The sequence below is a fragment of the Peromyscus leucopus genome, chromosome 16_21 (assembly GCF_004664715.2).
Source record: "Peromyscus leucopus breed LL Stock chromosome 16_21, UCI_PerLeu_2.1, whole genome shotgun sequence".
Taxonomy (NCBI): domain Eukaryota; kingdom Metazoa; phylum Chordata; class Mammalia; order Rodentia; family Cricetidae; genus Peromyscus; species Peromyscus leucopus.
In genome coordinates, this window is record NC_051084.1 from 47,106,579 (window position 1) to 47,124,943 (window position 18,365).

At 53.7% G+C, this 18,365-nt stretch overlaps 1 protein-coding gene across 1 annotated transcript in view; it reads right to left on the reverse strand.

Moving 5' to 3' along the window:
• Hs6st1 (heparan sulfate 6-O-sulfotransferase 1) overlaps positions 1 to 18,365 on the reverse strand; it is a 45,025-nt gene that overhangs the window by 25,532 nt on the left and 1,128 nt on the right. The window lies entirely within an intron of this gene.

Here is an 18,365-nt window from a genome sequence, read left to right on the forward strand (position 1 = left end):
ACCCCCAACAAGGGGGTGGGGAGTACAACTAATAAACTTGGCAATGTTGTGGAAAAGAAATTTAAAAATCAGTTGACGGTACCAGCAATAAAGCATCTGAAAAGGAAATTAACACAACAAATACCTTTTCAGCAGCAGCATTAAGGGTACGCTGAAGCAAGGAGGTGAAAGATGTGTATACAGAAAACTGTAGCCCGTGAACGAGAGAGATGGGAACTGACACCCATGGGTGTGAACTCTCATGCTGATGGTTAGAAGACCTAACCAGGAACTACAGAACTACAGGTGTGAGAGCCAAAGCTACATTTTAAGTTTTAATCACTGTGCCTTAGAGACCCAGGAAACAAAAATGCCTCTGATCTGCAAACCCCTTGCCCAAGGACAGATAGCTTCTGAAATGCTGGAGGCTATTGTTTATGGGAGATAACAAGCCACATGTTTTCACTCCCCTAAACAGTTTGTTTTCACATGTGGGCAGGAGGAGGTTCACAGGCAGGAAATACTCAGGATGTGTGCTTGCTCCTGATTGGACCTGATGGGAAATACTTAAGCTCCTGCAAAACTTGATTGGGGCCATGTCCCGGGAACCAGGGTATGGACCTGACCAGAGCCCATTCACCTGGCTAGGATTTATTTAAAGCTTGCTTCAAATTTGGCTTTAAATTGTGGTAGTAGGATTAACACAGATTGTTATACGTCTCATAATTACAAAATACTTTCCATGTATATAGAGCTCACCTTAGAGTATTCTGGAAGGGATCTCAAATAACCAAAACATGTATGTCATAAAGAGCAAACATGTTAAAGGATATATACATCCCACTTTTAATCCCAGCACTCAGGAAGCAGAGGTAGTCGGTTCTCTGTGAGTTCAAGGCCAGCCTGCTCTAAAAGTGAGTTGTAGGACAGCCAGGGCTGTTATACAGAGAAACCCTGTCTCAAAAGACCAAATGAAAGAAAAAACAAACAAACAAACAAACAAACAAAAAACCCACCACCATCCCCATCAAAACAAAACAGTTTGGTACTGGCACAAAGACAGAGGCAGAAGAGAACAAGGAGTCCTTGAAATAAGTACCTGAATGGTTGCATATTCGTACCCCCACCCCCCACAGTTTGACAAAGATGTCAAGATCAGTCTACAGAGACAGGGATGGGAGAACTAGATGGCCACATCACCCCACCTCGTGGTGCTGGCATTGGATCTGGGGTCTAGTATAGGGTAGACAAGTGCTCAGTCTGAAGCTTGAGACCTTGTCTTCCTTCACATATCAACACCAATGCGGAATGGATCAGTAGGGTTAAGAGGTAAATGAACGCTGTAGAAAAGCTTTGAGGTTGGACGGGGTGATGATCTCTTAGAAAGCCAAAGTCGCCACCAGAGAGAAAAGACAATCCACAGAATAGGAGAAGATACTTGCAAATGTTGTATTGAGTAATAGATAGATACCCAGATATCCATAATGTATAAAGAACTCTTAGGACTTAATAAAACATCAACCCGTCTGTTGAAAAGTATGTAAAGAAGTTGACTAGACAAGCACACAGGATGCTTGCCACTCCCGAGCCTGAGAGGACTGCAAGTCTAAACCACAGTGAGGCAGGGGACAGGGCCCAATGGTAGAGCATGTGCCATACAAGCAAGAGTTCCAACCTCCAGCACCTATGCGGAAAAGTGGGGCATGGTGGCACACGCCTGTGATCCCAGCACTGGGTGTGGAGGGTGTAGCAATCAGATTTCTGGGGCCTGCTGGTCAGACAGCCCATTCAAATAGGTGAGCTCCAGATTCAGGGAGAAATCCTGCCTCAAAAAATAAGGTAGGAGGCTCGGCACGGTGGCACATCACTTGCATTCCAGTACTCAGGAGTGGAGGTGGGGTTCTCCCGGGAGGAAGCAGAGGCCGCACAGGACGCCCACCTATACACATACCCGAATACCCCCATTCTTTGTTCCTGGAGGCCACTCCCCAGGGAGAAAGAAGGGCAGCTGACTCCCTGTGACTCCCCACCCAGGGTTCCATCAGTAATGACTCTGTGCCAGGGTAAAAAACATCTGGAAAGGGCCGGGCAGCGGTGGTGCACACCTTTAATCCCAGCACTCAGGAGGCAGAGTCAGGTGGATCTCTGTGAGTTCGAGGCCAGCCTGGTCTACAGAGTGAGATCCAGGACAGGCACCAAAACAACATGGAGAAACCCTGTCTTGAAATCCCCTACCTTCCCCCCCCAAAAAGCGCCTGGAACGAAGGGGCAGGCTGGCACAGGGAAAGGCACTCTGACACTGTCAACTGCACCCTCTTCCTCAGGTCCATGCCCCAGGTCTCTGTGCTGAGAGCTGCCTTCCAATCATCCCAATAGTAGGAGCCAGAGGCGGGACCACAGGCCTGCCCTCTGGGCTGCCAGGACAGAGAAGCTCAGTATCTTCTTCAGTCTGTTCCAATTGCTGGTCCTTGTCCTTCCTGAGGGAAGGTCACAGCAAGCCCTGGCTGTGAGGGGGATACACGTTTCACCTAAGACGTAAGGTCTGCCATCCTCCTAGACGGGTCCCTCTCTCCCAGGAGGGCCCAAGGCAAGAAAGCCAGCCCTTAGCTCACATCATCTTAGTACAAGCTTTCAGATGCGCAGACACACCAGCAACAGTCTTCCGTATGGGTTGGGGACCTGACCCTGGACGGAGGCTTCAGGTCCACCTCTGCGGTGAGAGGTCACCCTTGAATCATATCCTCCCACATCTGAGTCATTCTGAGGGCTTCTGAAGGGCCAGGCTGCAGACTCTGCCCAGCCACCGAGTGGAAAATGGCTCAGCTCTTAGCAGGCACTGGCGGGCAGGAATTCCAAGCAGGAGGAAATGTGTTGAGTGCCAAGCGCTTGCTTGTAAGGAGAAACGGGATTCTGGAGTGTTTGAGTCACTACTGGCTGCGAGGCACGAGCTGATGTGGGTGCGTGGATGAGTAGGCATGCACACGCAGGTATGAGGGCGAGGGTGCATGTGAAGAGCAGGCTTCCTGTCCCGTCAGCCTCTGCTTTTTATCCCAGGGGTCTCACACACTCTTGCACTGGGGCACGGATGTGAGACCTGTGGCTCCCCTGCCACAGCCCCGTCTCCAGCAGGATCCCAGGGAATCACTGCTGTGTCCTCGAGGCCTGGCGAGTCTATTTCTACACTGGCTCACAGGAGCAGCAGAGTGAGGGGGCCGGGGCACCCTTCTGGCACCTCACGGGTCCAAATGGCATGGGTCTTGGCTGGGTCTGGAAGGATAAAGGCAAGTACCCATGCCCTAGGTTTAATCATCTGAACAGTAGGGTCCCGAGGTGGGGCGCACACACACACACACACACACACACACACACACCAGTGAGATGATCCTTCTGCTTGTGCCTTAAAGTCAGGCCACACTGCCAAAAAGAAGTGGGCGTCACTGTGCATTGTAGGGGTGGGTGCAGACCCTGAGCACCGCAGGGCTCCGGTCAGGCCTGTGTTCTATGTGAGTGCTCTTCTTCCCTCAGGCGTCTCTTACGCATGGCAAAAGAGGACACTTGCTCCTGGGTCCTGCCACTCAATGGCCAGCTGCCGAGCTGCAGGACCCGAGGTCACAAACGCTGACCAGGAGCTGAGGGTGCTGCTGGGCACAGGCAGGGCCAGGTCTGTTTCCATCGAGGCTGCGAAAATGTGCAGACACGCTTACTTCCTCCCTGAGCCTGCAGCTGAGAATGCCTGCATGCACCCACAATACCCTCTCCCGAATCCCTCTGTGGCTCCTCAGGAATGCCTGGCAGCTCCCTAGGGGTCGAAGTCCCTTGCTGGTTCAAGAAGGGCACCGCAGAGGCGTCTGGTGACCAAGGAGAAGCTCTCCACACATGCATTATTTCCACCCCGGCTTCTTCACTCAACCAACTCATCCTGCCTCCTACACCCGTGGACCACCTCATGGGGAGTCACGGCTCTCTGTGGGCTTCTTTAGCCACAGAGGGTGACCGGAACCAACCTCCCGACATGTGACAGCACTTCATTCCATCAGCACAGCACCGGGAAGCCACAAGCAGCTTGAGTAGGTTGGGGACATCCGTGTTGTGCTGGCACCTGGCTTTATAGCATTCTTGCCATACAGCCCAGGGAGGGGGTGTAACTCTGTTCTTTGAGGGGCACTCGCAAACAAAAGCAGCCAAAGGTTGAGGGTGGTGCCTAAGTAGCAGCAAGCAGCCTGGAAGGGAGAGTGAGGCTTGCAGGGGACACCAGGGTCCCAGCCTCTCTCTCCTAACACACTGCTCAAGGAAAGGCGGGCCTTTGAGCTGTTCTGCCTCCTATGGCTACCCACCTCTCTCCGCTTGGGGCCCGGATGCTTGGGAATCCCCAGCAGGGGTAATTTGGTCAGCCTTGTTGGGTGTACATTTGTTACTTGTTAACCATTAAATCAACTTCCGATGGTTCTGCAATGTCCAGCCTGTCCTTGAGGGACATCCATCGCGCAGGTACCTGGAAACAACGGCCATTCTGATTGGGCAGCTGACATTGCGTCTGGCCTTGGGTATGTGTCAACGGGTACCCTGATGGCTGACTTCTGGTGTCGCCTGCTTGCACTAAGGACTCCCAGGGGGCTGGGAAAGAATGCCTGGCACTGGAATCAGGGAACGAAGTAAGGCTCCCTCCCTGAGTGTGGGTAGACACCACACGAACAGCCAGGGGTCTGCACAACAGGAAACGACACAGCGGGGTTGGGCATGTGCTCTGCGCCCGCCCCCCCCCCCCGACCCCTTCCTCCTGCCCTTGGCATCATCACTTTGGGTTATCAGTGTCTGCAAGGCTGGACTTGGACTTGCTAGGGCTTCCCTGGATCTTCAGTTGGCAGAGAACGCGTCCTGAAATAACGCAGCCTCCATGATGATACGAGCTAATTCCCGTGACTCCACCTTCATCAGCCCCCACTACCTATATCCTATGGGTTCTGATTCTCTGGAAAATTAGTGCAGCCACCCTTTGGGGGCACTGCTGGCCACACCCATCTTCCCAAAGCCTACCCAACCTCCTAAGAGCTCATCTCCTCTTGTATATGACTGAAGAGAAGAGGGCCATGAGGCCTTCAGGGCAGAGACCACTGCTCCAAGCGCAGGTGATTCGTCGCATGTGGGGTAAGTAAAAAAATAAGCACCTGCCACAGACTGCAAAGGTCTCCTGTCTCTCAGGGGTGGCCTTGGAAACAGAGGTCTCTGGAAAGACCCCCGGGCAAGCACATCGTCGAAAGACCAGCTTGGAACCGTGGTGAGTCCTTCAGCTCTGAGTGGTTTTCCTGCCTGCAGCTGGGGTGGGAAAAGCCTCTATCTAACTCGGGGGCCTTGGACGGGGAGGGCTGTGTCCTGGTTGAGTCCTCGCAGCACAGCGGTGCAGCAGCTGCACACTGACGTCCAGCTCAGTTAGAGGACCCCACCCTGGAACAGCTCAGCCTCTGGCTCCTCAAGGGATGGCCACCTGCTTCCATTCTTAGGACCAAGCACCACTCCCTGCGGGGAAGGCATCACCCCGTGGCTCTGTGGTAGCCCCCCCCCACCGACCTGACCAAGTTCCTGCGATGATGTATCGCAAGGGTAGGGTCACTCGCAGTCCACAGTGCTGCACACTGTGAGACAGGGCTAAGCCAAGACCGTGCACTGTCCCATCTTGACCAGCAAAAGAGATGGGGGATTGGGCCAGGGGACACGGTGACTTAACTGCAGCAGGGTTGAGGCCAAGGGAGGATATAGAGAACGCAAGTGGGTGACAGGGCCTGGAGGGGCCCGCTCGGCTAACAGTCAGCTCAGGTTCAAATCCCCCCCCCCCCAGCACAGTTTCTTGCCTGGGAGCCTGTGCCAGGTGGAGATCACATGGTGCTCACTCGCAGATAAAAAGTGTTGAGTGCAGGGAGGATGCTGTAGTGTGGGAGGAGGCCACAGTCCTGGCTGCATGGCCTCTACCCCCACCCCAAGTCTTCTGAACATCTGTGAGCAAAGTGAGGAACCCACGTTCTTCCTGTGATGGCTATCTTGATTGTCAACGTGATCACATCTGGAATCAACTTAAGACACACACCTCTGAGTACTGGCTACGGAGCTCCAATTGTCAGCATTCTTTTGAAAAGTCACACACACACACACACACACACACACACACACACACACACACACACACACACCCATTCCTCTCACCCCAGCACTATAGAGGGTGGAGACAGGATCACCAGGGCTTGCTGGCTGCCAGGATCAATGAGAGCCCCTGGAATAAGTGGAGGATGATAGAGCAGGACACCAGATGCCTTCCTCTGGCCTCATCAATGTGCATAGAGATATACAACTTCACATACATGTGCACATACTAACACACACCAATTTTTAAAAGACAGGTTTGGTGGCTTGTAATTACACACTTGTAATCTCAGGACTGGGGAGGTGAGGCGGAGACAAACAGGTCCCTGAGGCTCACTGGCCGGCCAGCCTAGCCTACTTATGGAGCTACAGGCTGGTGAGAGACTTCATCAATTAAAAAACAGAGCTAAGGCAGACAGAACCCAAGGAACAGCACCTGAGGTTGACCTGATGCACACATCCACACGCTGCAGACAGAGCCAGAAGATCTTTCCTCCTGTGATGACTATCTTGATTGCCAAGTTGATTGCATCTGGACTCAACTAAGAGACACATCTCTGGGAAGGTCTATGAAGGCATTTCCAGGAACTGGGGGAAGAAGACTATCCCATCATCCCCCAGTGACGGCTTAGATGTAGAGAGGTCGGAGGAAAAGCATGGCTGCCTGCTGATCTGCCTTCACTTCTTGGTCCAGGGTTACATGTGTTCCTGGTGGGGCTGCCATTCTTCACTGGCATCAGCCTGTTTTGGTTCCAGCACAAGCTGAAGACCCGGGATGCTCTGGGAATCTAGGCCTTCAGAGGCATCTGCCTCTTAGACTCAGCAGCAAGTGGGCTGCTGGGTTCTTAGCCTCTCTCTCCAGCATGCATACTGTCTGATGTCAACTGCTCAGACACTCTAATAAATCCCCTTCATCACACACACACACACACACACACACACACACACACACACACACACACACACACACACACTCAGTTCTTCTCCTCTGAAAACCCTACTTAATACAGCAATCCTGGGCTGCTGGGATGCGCTCTGGATCCTTTCCAAGCCAGCTCCCTGAGAGCTGAGGCTATGAAGAGATGTGCTTCTGCATCAAATGGCCCACTGGTCCCATTCCTGCCCTTCTACCCACGTGACTAAAGCCGGCTGGTCCCCTATAGAAGCTGCATTTTCTGCTGGGCCAAAATGTTGCCAGCCCAGCTTCCAGGAAAGCAAAGGCACAAACCTGTCCTTACAGGACTCCACTTCCTGATGGCTCTAACAGCAGGATGGGGGAGGCAGTGAACCTTCCCAGAGTTCAGGAGGCGGGCTGGCAAGCAGCCTCGCCTGGGCTTGCATGAGCAAAACAACCCGCACCTGTCACGGGGACAGAGGTGGCAGAGGAAGCCCGAGCCCCTCAAGGCCGTGCACTGCCAAGGCCGTGCACCGCGTGGCCACCGAAGTCTTTGTTCACAAAGACAAGCTGCAACCCACTCTCCCTGTGGCTCATTCTCTCCCCACCCCCAGCCCAGGCAGGGCCTCCCTCTCCAGAGACCTCTAGACTCGGGCTTCCAAGGTGACTCAGCAGGTAAACACTCTCCACCAGGCCTGACCACCCAGAGTTCAATGCCTGGAGCCCTCAGGGTGGATGGAGGGAACCGCTGTCCTCTGACTTTCACACCCAGTGTCCTCTGACTTTCACACTCGGCACGTAACTAGAGGCTCGAAATGGCTAGCAGTTAAGACCTGGGCTTGGTTCCCAGCAGCCACACTGGGCAGTTCACAACCATCCGTAACTCCAGATCCAGGGGATCCAATGCATTCCTCTGGCCTCCGAATCCACTCACACATACTGGGCATATATACTCACTCAGAAACACACACGTCATACACACAAATAAAATAAATACATAAAAATAAATCTTTAAAAATTACACTTGAAAAGGCCGCTAGAAGCTGGGCAGTGGTGGTGCACACCTTTAATCCCAGCATTTGGGAGGCAGAGCCAGGTGGATCTCTGTGAGTTCGAGGCCAGCCTGGTCAACAGAGCGAGATCCAGGACAGGGTCCAAAGCTACAGAGAAACTCTGTCTCAAAACAACAACAACAACAAGAACAAGGCCTCTCCATACAAGGGAGACCATCAACTTTCCCATCCCCCTAACTTGGATCTCTGGGAAGCCACCATATCACACTTAATGAACTTGAGCAACCATCCATTTACTTAGATTCTATGGGAACCTGGTGGCCACTCAGGGACCTCCACTCATGTCCTTCACATTACCCCAGGCCTCTGACAGGCCTACCATGACCAGCTACATTTACCCCCATTGCAGACAGACAGCATGGTGGGTCCCAGACCCTGGCATGAGGCAGACTCCTAGATCCCCTGGTGGGGAGACCACCTTGCTGCCTGTCACTGGGGAGGGGTAAGAGAGAGATATAGGGGACTTTGGAACCACAGGCTTGTGGCTCTGCCATGGATAACCTTATGTGACAATTTATTCATGCTCTCTGTCCCTCAGTTTACTGTTTACAGAATGGGGCCCCTAATGATGAGGACTGAAGAAAGCCAGGTACTAAGCGAGGGCTGTAGTGGGATCATTTACCATCCACCCTGGCAAAGCCTATCTGTGGTGATATTTTGTTTATCTAACAGATAAAGCTTGCCTGAAGATTAGGGTGCGGAGCTAAGCCACTAGCTAGCCACAGAGGCCAGGCAGTGGTGGTGCACACCTTTAATCCCAGCACTCAGGAGGCAGAGGCAGACCGATCTCTGTGAGTTCAAGGCTACCCTGGGCTACACAAGATTGATCCAGTCTAAAAGAGAAACCCAGCCAGGCAGTGGTGGCACACTCCTTCGATCCCAGCACTTGGGATCTCACACCTTTAATCCCAGCACTAGGGAGGTGGAGGCAGGAAGTGATACGGCTGGACGGAGAGAGGAATATAAGGCGGGAGGAGACAGGAGCTCAGTCTCTTTTTAAGCTAAGGTAGGAGGTGGTGGCTGTGACTTGCTCCTCTGTCTCTCTGACCTTTCAGCATTTACCCCGATATCTGACTCTAGGTTTTCATTATTAAGACCAATCAGGACTCGCGTTGACTCCTATCTGCCTTGGTTTCCCTACAGTGTCACTCTTTGCTACCCTCCCCCATTTCTGGTAGTACTTGCGACAAAGCTTTCCCTAAGGTCTAAGATTCAGGAAGACTCACACTAGACCCTACACCCCCCCAATGTCCCTGCTTGAAACGACACCCATCTCACTTCTCCCCAGGGTGACGCAAACACCCAAACTCAATGTTCTCTACTCCTTATTTTCCAAGGACACCAAAGCTCCAGAGAGGTAAATATTTACACGGGAGTTTTAGTGCCGCCTTGGAGGGAGAGACTCTCCTTTGCTGCCCATGAGCTAAAAGCAACTGCCTACATTTGTCCCCTGGGTTCTGCAAGCCCCAGAGCGTTCTAATTCTCATACTGGGTGTGTGTGTGTGTGTGTGTGTGCCACTTTGTCAGGCTCTCTTGTCCCGCACTGGTGGGGTGAGGCATCTGGGGGTGGGGCTGAGTGTGTGTGGGTCATCCATGATAAGCTCCTCCCCTGGGAGGACAGAGCTAAGTAAGAGCTTGTCCACAAAACGGCATCATGCAGGGGGCAGCCTTGGGTGTGGCTGCAGCAGATGGGACTGACTGTGGATGGGGAGGGGAGGAGGGTCAGGTACCAGATGCAGACAAGCGGTGCCCAAGGTCCTGGTCAGGCTGTGAGTAACATGGATGAGTCTTTTAGGGCCACTTTCCCATGCAGAGAGATGGAGCCCGTGTGTTTTCCAAGCAGCAGCCTCTGGGGCTCTGGTTTTAGCTCTCAGGCCTTTTCTTTCCACTCAGGCCCTGATAAATGGGGCCTGCAGTACCTGGCCTTCCTGGGCTCAGCTTGTGTACCCTGGCCCTACTGAGTACCTCTGAAGGCAGCTTGGGGTATCTACATTGTTGGGAGCACAGTAATAAAACAGCCATCTGTCCACTTCTTTGGCTATCTAGGCCTACGGCGGAAACTGCCTCTATCAGCAAGGTCCCAGAGGGGTTCAGAGGTCAGCGGGCACGCCCCCTCCCCCATGTGTACACATGGTCCCAGCGACGGGACAGAGGGTGCCTGAGCTGTCCTGATTCTGGCTACTGCAGTGCCCATGCAAGCCAAGAGCCTAGAGCTACATTAAAGGTGGATGGGTATGCTGGAGGTGACATCTGCTGGGCAGATCACCCATGGAACTTGGCCTAAGACACACAGAGGACCCTACCAGCCAACAGGGAGAGGATAAACAACCCCACAGGGGAAAACCAAAGCCAAATGCACAGAGAAACGGCAGAGAAAGCGTCAGCAGTCAACACACAGGAGAGATTACCCAGCGGCAGGCAGTTGGGCACCAAGGCCACTGACGCTTATTTCACAGCAGATAAACTACATGCCTAAGTCTGCAGGGGCCTGCTGTGGGCTGAGGATGGACCGCTCTGTCTTACTAGAAGGGGCATCGAGGACCACGAAGAGGTGCCGTTTTAATAACCTGGACTGTGGCAGGCAACATGAAATGAAGCTCTCCCTCCAGGCTGCTCGCAGAACAAAGCCGAGAAAACAGGAGCTGTGTCTAGACAGCCATGGGGCTGAAGTGGGAGGTGGATGGATTATATATGCATGTCATGGACCGGCAAGGATAGACCTCAGAGACAGGCTGAGCACAGACAGCGGGGCGGCAGGAGGCCAAGTCCGTAGAGCTGGATACAGGGCCTAGAAAGTTTGCAACATTGAAACAGCTTAGTGTTTGGCTTAAGGGAGAAGAGGTAGCCTGGCTGCTAGGTAGTAAAAGGAAGACAGGAGAATCATGAAATCGGAGACGGCAGGGCGGGGCAGATGCCGAGAGACTCCATCTTGGGCCTGCAATCGGGACAGAAGTGAACATAAGCCCACTCTCCACTGCACCCCTGCACTCTCCCGTGGGGCTGATTGGAGCCTGGGTGCCAGGTTTCAATGAGCGCACCCCATAGCAAGTTCACTCTGCCTGCCCCTGCCCTTCAGTTCCTGCCAAATGTCTCAGAAGAACAGAGGGGAGTCAGGCCATGGATACAATCCCAGGCTCCACATTTGAGCTAGGGATGTAGCTCCGTTGACAGAGTACTTTTCCTAGCACCCACAGAGGCCTGAGCTCAGTCCTCGACACTGAATAAACCATGCATGGAGGTGTGTATGGCTCTAATCGCAACATTCAGAGGGCAAAGGCAGGACATCAGTTCAAGACCATCCTCTGCTACTTAGACCCTGCCTGGGCTTTAGCTGCCGGCCTCAGATCCCGCCAGGTCACAGAGCAAGGTCGAGAGCTGGCTCTGGAGGCCCTTTTTCTGTCCCCCGAAGTGGAAGGACTCCCTGTAGCCCATCGAAGAAATAGACAGGCCCCTGGAGGAACTGTATGTGCAGGTTCTCGTCTACCCCCGTGGCAGGCAGTCAAGGTGATCATTTACAGAAGGGGAAATGGGGCACAGATGCTGCAAAGCCTAGGGAAGGCAAAGCTGGGATCGTCCTTGGTGGGACCAGCTTCAAGCCTGGGCCCCTCACCTCAGTATGGTCCTGGAGATGCCCGCCACTCCCAGCTCCCGCTCTCCTCCATCTCCCTAGCTGGCTTCCGTGATGATGGGCAGCCATAGCACCTCCTGTCCTCACCTGGCCCACTGCACCCAGGGGACCTTACCACCTGAGCCCTGCTGGGCTCTGGACTCTCACCATTTCATGAGGGAATAAGTGAAGACAGAAAATGAGGATCTGAGTGGTCCAGGCAGGCAGCAGCCCAAACTGGACCCCATACTGTTGACTCCAGATGCGGGCCTGGCAGGGTCCCCAGGGCAGGCACAGTTTCTGAGGAGTGGCCTGGCTTATTAGTTAGGAGAGGGCTTTTGTTGGGGTAGCCTGGCCCTCGGAGGCAGAGGCTTAGGCCTGCCAGGAGAGGGAAGGAGGGGTCGATGACTTTGGCCACTGACCTCTGTGCTTTAGAGGTCTGTAAACCATTAATTCCCCAGTCTAATTGACTGTCCTTCCAGACGACTACTGATTTGCTCTGATGTCCCTGCTGCTGGGCCTTTCAACGTTCTCCGTGTAAACAAACAGAGGCAGTAGCAAGGCTCATGGCCTTCAAAGCTGAGTCAGATGCCGGGCTGTGGGGAGTGGTTTCTCTCCGAAGCCCCATGCATATGCACAAAGCCCTGCTCGGCAGTGCCCACCAGGGTACCACAGACAGCCTGCTCTCCAGATGGGGAGCTGGGCCCTCCCTGCTGGCGGACTGTGGAATTCAATCGCTCATGAATGGCTATGGCTCCCACAAGATGTGGGCACAATCTGGAGCTGGATGCACCATGAGGTCACCTGTCCTTCTCTGGACCCCAATGGTGGCCGGCCATCTCCATCTTTATGATGGAGATGTGTCTTACTGATTCCCAGAGCCACATTGGCTCTGACCACAAGGCAGAAGAGGCTGACTCAAGAGGCTCCCTCTAGGCTCGAGGGTCCAATTTGGAACCCCACATAACACGTGCGTGCCCTGAGGTCATGTGCAGGCAGGCAGGGACGCAGGTAGGTTACTGTGTGTTCTCTCCCCTGGTGCCCAAGCCCTGTTCATAGAGAGGATCTGAACATTCCTGGAACGTGGGGGTTGTTTCCTCTGACAGGCTGCCCAGGCCAAAGCCCGTGGCTCAGTGAATCCAATGAATGAATAATGGGGGAAGCCTCCAAATGGTCCCACTGCCTGGATGGTATCTCACTCACAGAGCACAAGCCAGCCACAGAGGCTAGAGAAGCCTCCACAGCACACGTTTATGGGATGAATAGGAGTGCAGATTGGAAGCAGGAAAAGGCTGCTAAGGGGTGTGGACCAGCCAGGCTCCCAGTGCCCACACAATGGGCCTGGCCTCACCAGGGCGGACGGTCGAGGGAAGAAGGCTTGTCCAAGCTGGCTTTGCAAGGGCCCCAGCTTCCCACCAAGGCTGCAGCAGGATGTATTGTCTCCCGTGGAAACTATATGGAAGCTGGAGAGTCTTTTCTCTGGGTCAGAGGTCAGCTCTCTCCTGTGTGTGCAAATGTATAAGCCGTTCCTACAAAGTAACAGACCCTGGGGACTTGGGACAATACCACAGCAGGAAGGGGCATTTTATTCAGGGGACAAACAAGACCAGAAGTCCAAGAGAGCCAGTCAAGGACGGGCCTGAATTCTAAGGCAGATGAGACACTAACGGCTGGGCTAGCTCTCTCCACCTAGGCTATCTCCAAGTACTGCAAGTATCTCTTGCTTCCATTCACCTCTGTGACCAGCTTTGGGCAACATGCCTAAACCAGAGGGAACTGCCCTCTGGAACCAGGTATAGTCACCCCATCCTGCAAACCCGTACAGATAGGAGAGGGTTTTCCACCCAGTCCCTGCCCCGGCAGTCCCCTCCCCTCCCCTCCCCCGCCAGTCCCATGCACTCTCCCTTCAAAACAAAAGCAAAATAACAAAGTCTAACTTAGGAGAAAAAAAGGCAACTGAGTTCCCCAAAAGACAAAAAGTCTTACAAGATGACAGACACTTAGTAACATGGGTCCCGTCACCTTGCTGATGGGTCCTGAAAAGAGGGGCAGAGGTACCTCCCCCCACCCCCCAGTGCATACCACTTATTCAGTGGGTCGGGAGAGCCTGGCCTGATGATCTGACCTGCCCCTCACTCTGTAACTGTTTTCCAAAGCACGGCCTCTCATGTTTTACTCTTTTCAATCACTGGAGAACAAACAGCCCAGCCATGCAGGGGACGCTGCTCGAAGCTGCCCTCCGCCGCTGCGGATGGTCAGTCAGCAGACCTTGCCAGTGTTCCCTTTCAGAGCCAAGAGAACATGCCTTGATTCCTGCCCTAGGGCGAAGGCCGCCAGGTTTCTAGTAAGCCTGATGACTCAGGTTTCATGTCAAATTGTACACTTCTGTCTAGGTATGGGAAGCCTGTATACCCTGAATCTACGGCTGCCTTTCTTACCTGGGACAATCATTCCCCCGGGGCAGGAGACAGTACGAGGGCTGGCTGGCGTACAGGGCTCAGGATGGACAGATATCCAAATGCTGCCCCAGGCCCTCCAGGCTCAGACACTCGGATGGGTTGAACTCGGCCAATCTTCATACACCTGCTTTATGGGGTGTTGAGGACTATCTCATACTTTTTTTTTTCCATTGTAATGAAATCCCCGAGGCTGGGTGCTTTCCAAAGCCAAGCTGACTAACTCAGTTCTTAGAGGTCCAAGGATATGATGCCAGCAGCAGCTCCAAGTTAGTGAGGGCCCTGTGGCGCACAGATGACATCAGGGCAGGAAGGTGTGCAAGAGAGAGCACGTGGCTGGACCGGAAGCCGCGGAGCAACCGTGGAAAGGCCCAGATTCACTCTTTCAGGAACTAACTGGGCTGGATCTCCCTATCCTTCAGGAAGGTGTCCTCAGATAACTGCATCACCTAGGCTCCCTTCTGAAAGGAGCCTCAAAAACCATCATCACATTGGGGACTGAACCCCCAGAAAGCCACAGGGCCAATTGAGATCACCACCAAGAGCTCAGGGACAAGCGCTACCTCACCAGCACCCCAGACTGTCCTCTGATCCCTGATGTGGATGTCCCTAAGTGGGCGGGGAAGCATCTGGGGTGACAGGACACGGCCATCCTGGTTCCCTGCAAGGCCATGCCGCCTCAATGGTGTGGCTAGGGCAGGGCTTTGCATTAAAAAACGTAAGTACAGCTGGGCGGTGGTGGCACACACCTTTAATCCCAGCAATCAGGAGGCAGAGCCAGGCGGATCTCTGTGAGTTCGAGACCAGCCTGGGCTACAGAGCGAGATCCAGGACAGGTACCAAAACTACACAGAGAAACCCTGTCTCGAAAAACCAAAAAAAAAAAAAAAAAAACAAAAAAAACAAACAAAAAAAAAACATAAGTACCTTTTGCTCAAACAAACAAAAACCCAAACAAACACACACTTTGGGGAGCCAGTAAGATGGATGGTTCAATAGATAAAAGATGCCAGGCATAAAACCTGATCCGTTGGACCCACGGGGTAGAAGGAGAAAGCTGACTTCCAAAGGGTGGTCTCTAACCTCTGATGTGTGTCCATGGCAGGTACACACACACACACACACACACACACACACACACACACACACACGCAAAATGTAATTATAGTTTTCTTTTAATAAGAGTGACTTCCAAGTTGGGGCCTAGGTTTTAAATGAAAAAAAAAAAAGGAAGAAAGGCATAAAGAAAGGAAAGAAAAACTTGTTATTGTTGTTTTTGAGACCTAGTGCAAGCTGGAACTCACTATATAGCCAATGATGACTGTGACCTTATGACACCCCCCCCCACTCCCTAGAGTGCTGGAGGTAGAAGGGTACACCCCCATGTCTGGCTGGATGTGGTACTAGGCTAGAACCTAGGGCCTCCTGCATGCTAGGCTAACCCTCTACTAACCGAGCTACATTCCTAGCCCAAGAAAACTTAGTAAAACCACAGTTGTGATCCCAGCGAGGTGGGAGCTGGGAGGGGAACTCTGAGGGCACAGGCTAGAAGAAGGCACGAAGCATGGACGTCCCCAAGAGTAAACTAACAGGGACGCTCTCCAGAGCGTTCAGATAGTCTACTCAGACGGATTTCCAAAGGAAATCAAAGCTTTGTGAAATATTTGCACACCGGTGTGTCCACTGGGCACTCATTCTTTGCGGACGTGAAGTAAAGGACCACTCCAACTCTCCACGTGGGGCAGCTAAGAATGGACCCACTGAGGGCCCGGCTACAGCCGCCACAGTCTGAGCTTTCCACGACACTGGGGCTTTCAACATAAACAAAACCGTGGAGGGGATATGGGCTTCTCGTTTCAACCTTACACCTGCTTCCTGCTCAGCCACAGAAAACCATCTCTACAACAGAGAGGAGGACTCTTACTATAAGGACTCCAGACCCACGAGGTACCACCCCAGAATGGCATCCGGACCTCACGCCCTCACCCCTCGTCACTAATGAAGTCACAAACCCGGAGCCCAAAGCCACCAACTGTGGGCTTTACCGGCTCCCAGAGGCTTGCTGTGTTCATCAGAAAGGGAAGGCACATCCTCACACTAGAGCTGGCCCAGGTGCCAGTGGCCCCTGGTAACGACCACCCCCCCCCCCCCTCCGCAGCTTCATCTGTCCAAGGCCAGCCAGCAACTCTCACGTCTCTCCAGGCCGGTCTTAGAAGCACACAGCTTGCAGATGTGAGACATCTGTAGTCGACAGAGGCCACAGGAACCTCCAACGCTTTCCTCACACACCTGTCCCCCCACCAAGGCAGGAAGTACCAGAGCTGCTGTTAAGTAACCAACCTGTCCAACCCCGCTGGTCACCCAAATGTGTGCCCAGTTCAGAGCAGCCCCAGGCAGCTGGTTCCACGGGGAGGTTGGGAGCTGCTGGGCAGAGTCATTTGTCCAAGCTCTATCGTAACCCCGAGGGCAAAGAGAAGAGGAAGAGAAGACCCACCTCACCCAGTTCACAAGGAGTCTGGGAGGGAACAGCCTTGGGGCAGGGGCGAGGGAAAGGGACGGTGACGGGGACGGGGACAGTGAGTACCACTCAACACCAGCCTCCCTGCCATCATGGGCTCAGCCTCTTCCCTGACAATGGCAGGCAGCGGTAGGGTCCCTGGGCAGATGGGCGTACAGGTCCTGCTTGAGACAGGGTTCAGTGGGGAAACTCAGGTACAGCCAGGAGGTCAATGCATAAAAGTCTCCGGAGCTAGTTGGGGGTGGGGTGGGGAGGGTGGCTATATACTTAGTGCCTAGAAAGGAAACAAATGGGGTGAGGTAGACATAGAGGAACCCAGCGTCACCTACTGGGTGGCACTGTCAGAGGCTTTGGAACCAAGGGCCCTAGAGGCCCCTCCCCCACCCAGTCCGCTGCTGCTGAGTCAGCAACTTGCTGGCTCAGGGGGTTAGCAGTCCACGCAGCGTTTTCGTCCCTGCCCCACACACCCTTTCCAGGCAGTCCAGGCCTGTGCAGAGCATCCGGGTGCCATCCACCTCCCCTGTTCCTCTCATTCACAGCCGTGGAAGCCACCTGAGCCTCTGTTCTGGGACACACTCTAGCCAAGGGCCACTGGGGTCCTTCCCCCTGGGAACCCATTGGCCTGCAAGAAGAGCATCCTGGTTATGATCTGTGGCCAATAATCATCCGTGATGGGTAGGCTCACCCCCAAAGCTCTGGCCTCTCTACAGCTCCAAGAGCAGCATGCAGAGTTTGCCCGTAAATAGGATGCCCCCTGTCCCTGCCTCCACATCCTGCAGACAGAGATGGCCTCCTCCAGCCTGCTGGGGGTCTGTCAGTGCCCAGCACCGGGCACCCACAGCCTTGACTGGTTGACAAGTAGACAGCGGCTATGGCCAGACCCGGCTGCTCCATCTAGCATAGCATGGCTGAACCATGGAATGGGTCCTGTACCTGGAACATGTATGTGTGCATAGCAGAGCTCCTGCTGGACAGGAAGCAGCTGCCTGGAAAGGAGACTCTGGGTCTAGGTTAGGGTCCTTTGAGACTGGGAACTCCTAGGGGTGGAGGCTCAGGGTGTCTGGCCAAAGAACATAGATCTTTTACCCAACTCTAATATCCTAGTGTTCAGTTTGGGAAATGGACTTAGGGTTATAAGGCAAGCAGTACTGTGAACCATTAACAGCTCCAGGCTGGCTGGACCCTGGAGGGTCCCAGATCCACCAGAAAGCCCCAAGAGTAACCAAAGAAAACAGCGACATCAGCCAAGACTTGCCCACGCCCACTTCCTAGCTCATCTGTAAATTCAGTCCTACAGTGAATATGGGAGAGAAACAAAGGCAGGCAAGAAGCCCTAAATCCTGGCCCTTCCAGGGATGGGCTGGGGTGGGGTTGGGGGGGGGGACACAACGATCCGGGAAGGACCAGCCGGCACCAACAGAAACAGGACTACAGTCTTAACTTTACAAAGTGCTTCCTGGGGGAGGGGGGCTGCCCCAACTCCACTGACCCCCTCACCCGCACTCCCCCCAGACAAGGAGACTGAAGGGCCCTGCTGGAAGGTCCTTGGCTGCACAAGTAGCCCTAACTATCTCAGCTATCCCTAACCTGGATGGCGGATAGATTTCTAGGGAAGGCAGCCCCCAACCCGACGCTTTTGTTCCACTTTTGTGGCTGGGGTGGCCAGGTAGGGCTGTCTTCTCCCCGCCTTCAGCCCGGGTCACAC